Below are 6,000 nucleotides of genomic sequence, written 5' to 3' on the forward strand. Positions count from 1 at the left end.
TGCAGTATTAAATTTTCTTCTTCTGCAGCACATACATTGGTGTCAGACGCAGGTAGGTGGCATTGCCTAACGTTTCACGAATGAGTTTTGTAATTAAAAGTGATTCAGATGAGATTGTAAGTCTAATAAGATGTGTATATTTAAATTTTTTATCACCGACATCCTGGTTTTAATAACTTTATGTATAAATGATGTCACTAATCCATATATATTTTTTCAGGTTAAGATGCTTTTACTCAGCTCCAGTGTAAAAACTATAGAAAGCTCTTACTGAATTTAGGGCAACAGGAAGATGAGTATGTTTAGAGTTCTGGGTAAACTGTTCCTTTAATAGTCGGCAGGTGTAATGTGGTTAAATGTCCCAGCATGAACTAGTATCTGTGTACATATTCTTTATCCTGGCAATGTTTCACAGATGAAAAGGCCAAAGTTACAGGTGAATAATGACCACACCTTTTTCATTCTGATACTTTGCTCAGTGTGCACACACAAACACAGGCGCATACACACACACACACACACACACACACACATACAACACAGTGACTAAAAGAAAACAAACAGATTAAAGGTCAGTCGAACCAAAGAGCTGTTAGAGTGTATACACACACACACACACACACACACAGCTCCAGCACTATTTATTACTGTACTCACACAGAGTTTAGTTTAGAGGTGTGTGGAAAATACATCTACTTACAGAATGCATGCTATTGGTCATTGAAAACAATGAATAGTTTTTGGTCATTGGGGAAAAAATGGTGATTGGTTGTTGGAAACAACCACAATCAATAACTGGCTTACACAAAAACAAAGGTTATTGGTGAGAGAGAGAGAAGGAGAGAGAACATACAATCTCTAGACCCTTGGCCAAAGATGGCAGGATTCAAACTTGCAAGTTTCCAATGGAAGGGCAGATGCTTTTCTGTTGTGCCTCTCAAGAGCCAGAAGTAATTTTTCTTAAAGCATAAAATAATAATGGCTTAACATTAAGTAATAAATTATAATATATAATCAGGTGAGCTGTAAACTGATGGAGTTACAGATGGAGTGAAAGTGATAAAATTTTAAAATGGGAAGAAAAGTAAAACAAATAAGAACGTTGTGTACATTTGGTTTCCTCTACCTTGTGTCCGGGTTAGAAACCTATTTATCTATTTATTATTTACTTGGATGATATTTGAGACTGATGCTTTATCATTTTTGATAAGAACCAACATCACTAGCTGAGTGGCAGGTTTCTGTATTTCATTCTGTAATCTGTATTCGGTACCTTCAGCAAACATGCCAGATTCCTCGGTTTGATTCGTTTGCATCAGGGTGTTATAATGAATATAACTGTCATCTATGGAAATGTGAGATTTCCAAAGCAAAACATGGTTATGCTTTCAGCACAAAGCCTGAAATACTACCACACATCCTCACAATAACTGGTTTGCATCTGTGTTTATAAAAAAAGACCACTTTTATTTTTTGTATTCACCAATTCTCAGTAAATATGCATCCACATATACAAGTGTTTTGTTCCTCTTATAATGCACTGATTTGCCAAAAGTAATTTTTAATTCATAAAATTGTTTTTTATCCATTTACTGTTAAAACTTTTTTTTTTACCAGCCTCTCGTTTTCTCTTTCTTAACATTAATAAGACAAAAAAACAAAACAAACAAACAAAAAAACCTAATATTTTGTCATGTTACAAATAAAATGCAAAGTGTAAACTCCTTGTCCTGATGACTGATGACATGGATAATGTTTAGAAAGGTTAGAGGCTGTTACAAAGCAGTGACACCTTACAAATATTCCTGTATATAGTAACCATATCATCTCCATAGAAATGATAACGTATTAGAAGGAGCGCAATAATATAAAGCTGTGATTGGTCTAGAAAATTCATCAGCAACTTCTGACCAATCACAATCTCCAATTCTACAGTCCTGTGGTATTAACAGTAAAGCACATCTTTATTGTAAGTGAAGGTGCACTTATTTATCAAAGTGTGTGTTTAATTGACCCAATGTTCAAAGATATTTTCTATCTTCACTTTTATTAAAAGCTTGATATGAATTCAAGTAGAACTAAAGGCACAATCCTGTCCGCCTGTGGGGTCAAAGTAGCTGTTTGATGATCTAATCACACTGGGATGTGTGTGTGGATCTCTAGTCATGTGGATATCACCTGACACTCACAGGAGTCATTTAAACATACGCAGATTTACACTGATCCCCCAAAGCCTGCAAAGGTTCGGATCACAGACACACACATAGTGATCGTAGAGTCTCTGGGTGAAAAAAAGGTACTTGTATCTTCTGGAGCTCTTAAGTCACTTCCACTGAAATTTGATGACCCACATGTTGTTATGCACAATTCATTTAAGATATATGATTGCACCTTAAAAACCTTTGTATAACTTTAATGATCTGTTTAAATTGTTTAGATTTGTTTCTGTTATGTGGAAAAAAATCCCTCCCTCTGTTTGATGACCTGCACATGACCGTGTTTACAAAAGCAGGGATTACATAGCCACCTTGTGTTGTAATTAATGTCCATATGCAATGATTAGCTTGCAGTTAATTAGCGTTCCAGGTTTAAAATGTTCTAAAAGGATTTTAATGCATTCATGCTCTAGGTGAGTTTATTGCTCACCGCATGATGTCATCGTCTGGGATTAACTGCTTCGTAGCAACAGGAATTAAAATCAAATGAGCAGTTACTTGTTATCATTCTCATCACATACCAAGATTGTACAATTTCAGCCAGAGGGCTGGTGTGAGTGCAGGATAGTAAACAGGTGATTAAACAGATAAAATCAGGTGCATGACTGAAATGAAAAGCTGCACCCATTCTGGTCCTTTGTGAATACGATTGCACACGTCTGCACCATACATAATCATTACCTTACATTATTGTAGCACAGCTCTGCTTCATTCACAAACCGAACCCTGTCTGGAGATGTGGATTAATTTTCTATAACAGCAGCTCTGACAATAATTCCAGCTGTAACACTAATGACAGGTTTAACACAAGGAAGAGACAAGAAAGTCATGTATCAAGACTCTTCTCTGTTCTGACACCGAGGTGGTTGAATAAACTTTCTCTGGATATCCAGACAGCTGAGTCACCGACTGTCTTCAAACGACATGTAAAGACCTACATCTTTTACTGAGATACTTAAACTAACGCTAACATGTTGTTGTTTCTATAGCAATGGCTAAATCAGGGACTTGTATAGCAGAGCCTCTACATAATCTAAAGAGAATGAAATGTGTTTATTTAACATTTATGGAAGGAGTCTCCAGTGTCTGTGCTTCGAGATCAGTCACTTCGAGATCTCAGGATGTGAACAGTAACTTGATTTCATCACATCCACTTGTTTTTGCTTTCTTTTTTCCCCCCGAGTATTTGATTCGTTACAAATTGCTTGGATACAGAGCTGAAAAAAGCAAAACCTTCGTTGCCGCACGAAGCCTGGAGTATTTGACGTTATTTGTCAGAAGTTATTTTTCGACCTTCAGCATTCCATTCGCAGGAATCTCAAGGATATGGAGATACGTGACGATAAACCTGACCTTGGAGGCCATTAAGGTTTGTTCGGCTCCAGACAGCATTATCACTTTATATCAGGTTCAGTCTCAGGTTGTGAGAACTCTCAACTCCAAACTGTCAGCAATAACTAATAACATCTTTCACCTCCACCAACTGAACCGGTGAAAAGGTTCAGAACAGTTACTGTGTGAAAGTGTTATCTACTCTGTCTGACGCAAAAAACCACGAGACCCTGGATGTGGCCCACGGTGTTCGGCGCCTATTGTGTTTTTTTGCCTCTGCGTATCTTAATCAGTTGTGTTCCCGAGCCATTTCCTGGAACAGAGCTGCACCTGCTGGTGTTTTCAGCCTCCGATGCCCTGCTGAGAGCTTTCAGAGGCGAGAGAGTCAGTGTGGGAGAAATTAAAACCCTAACCTGCCCTGAACTGATCAGGCTGCACAACAATACAGAACAACAGGGGGTCAAGAAACTCTCGTGGCAGCACACTGATTAATGACACAAACACTTTTGCTTATGAACCAACTCCAGAAAGACAAAAGAAGACCAGACTTCATGCTTATTATTCATTCATTCAGTTCAAATAATTTTTTTACATGCAAAGATATTGAATATTACAGCGTTTCTGGACCTTAAACTTCTGGACAAAAAAAAATAAAAAATAAAAAAAAATGAAAAAACTCCATTTGCAACTGGATTTCCTTTAGTGCAGAATTTGAGAAAAAAATTTAATTCAGTGCACATTATTTTTAACCGGTATGATTTTGCAATGCTGAAAAGCTAATTGCAATCCTTCCTTTAAACGTTGCAATGTTTCATCTTTACATAATCTCATTTGCGTTTCCTGTCAACAAGGTAGCACTGTCAGTCAAACTCTGTGGGCGGGACTTGAAGAAAGAAACCTTTTTTTTTCCTTCAGTTGAATTTGAATGGTGGTTTACATTATGCATCAGGGAAATTCTATTGCACATGCATGATTTAATACATTTTTTTTAATGTGCATTTCAATTTCTAGAGATTTTTTCTGGAGAATGATAGGAGACTGCGAATGAGTAAATTTAATTAAAAACAAAAAAAAAAGATGCAAAGGCTCTGTTCTTGACTTTGATTCATTTTCCACAGGATGGATTTTGAAGAAAAAAAAAGGAAAATTTTGCTTGACAGAATGCACAAATCAGGCAAGTTTCTCTTTCAGAAGGTTTCTTCAGCTTCACAAAGTCAAGTGTATGAGAGGATCAGAAGAGCTTCCTGCTGTGCTGGACCTCAAAGCCCAGAGTTGAACTTTAGTTTACGACGCAGTGCTTTCTCGGTCAGTTCAAACCCCAGTGAGGCCACACTAAATAATGAGCAAATGATTAAAATATGAAACACAGAGCAGATCATCCATGAGGACAAAACACATGTCCAGATAAACCCTTGGCTGGATTTAAAATTAAACTGTACAAAATTTACTGACTGATGACAGACATACCATGCTCTCTCTCTCTATTTTTACTTAGACATGTCAAATAATGTCAGCCATTCTTCATGTGTCAGTGGATGAAACGCATTCAGATTTGAGTCTCTGCAGTTCCAAAATCCTGTAGGACTCAATGAAGAGGCCATTAGAGGTTGTTATTTACACAAAGTTCACGCCACCATGCTACAATCTGATGATTTTGCTTTGAGTGGGCGTGGCCTAGCTAGCATTTTTAAATGTAATAAAAGGAAGCAGCTACTTTCAACAAATACCTTCTAAAGCAACACAATCGACAAATTAAACGACGCCCTATCAGTTGTTCTTTTGTCTTACGTGCTTGGCTTTATAGTCTCAGGACTCCCTAATTAGATTAGCAAAGTATAAAAAAAATATCTGCTACTTCCATCCAAGCCAAGATTTTTCTTTGTAAAGTCTCTATATGCATGTAATAAGAGGTCAAATATTACAGAATTAGATGAAATCATGGTTCTTTGAATTTTTTTAAAGCTTCTGTGAGGATAAACTGCAAAAAGGCCATAAAGCTGTGAGTGGGGAACTGGAGAAATGTTGCCTCACACGTACCATAGAACTGCTTTGAGGAATCCTTGGATTCATAACATGCAAAGAATTGAGGAAATTGATTGACATGTCGCTTGCTACTGTAAACACAGGGTTAGTTCTGTACAAGCAAACATGAAACTCCTGGAACTTGTTAAACCATTGACACATTTAACATGTCTGCTGGAAGCGCTTTATCCCAGTCACATTGGTTAGAAGTCTCTGACTCGATTCATTTTATTTTGGGAAACAGAAGCAACTACTTTTAGAAACTGTCAAGAGTAGATGCAAACAAACAAAACACAAAAAAACCCTGCAGTTAATGTGATTTAGAAAGAAACTATAAAAGAGAGACACAGTCCTGCACACATTTCTACAATAGACATTAACACAGTTTCCATTTTCTATTCGTTTAACCCCAGGAAGCTTGTGTAGGTGC

General features: G+C 37.1%; 1 protein-coding gene across 1 annotated transcript in view; it reads right to left on the reverse strand.

Annotated features, from left to right (window-relative positions):
• Nucleotides 1-5,490: 5,490 nt before the first annotated feature.
• The window catches only part of use1 (unconventional SNARE in the ER 1 homolog (S. cerevisiae)), an 8,044-nt gene continuing 7,534 nt past the window's right edge, over nucleotides 5,491-6,000 (reverse strand). Inside the window, exon 8 of the mRNA XM_060883272.1 lies at nucleotides 5,491-6,000. This exon is cut by the window's right edge and continues 611 nt beyond it. The gene's annotated coding sequence lies outside the window, so the exon portion shown is untranslated.

Source organism: Tachysurus vachellii, chromosome 1 (assembly GCF_030014155.1).
Source record: "Tachysurus vachellii isolate PV-2020 chromosome 1, HZAU_Pvac_v1, whole genome shotgun sequence".
NCBI lineage: Eukaryota > Metazoa > Chordata > Actinopteri > Siluriformes > Bagridae > Tachysurus > Tachysurus vachellii.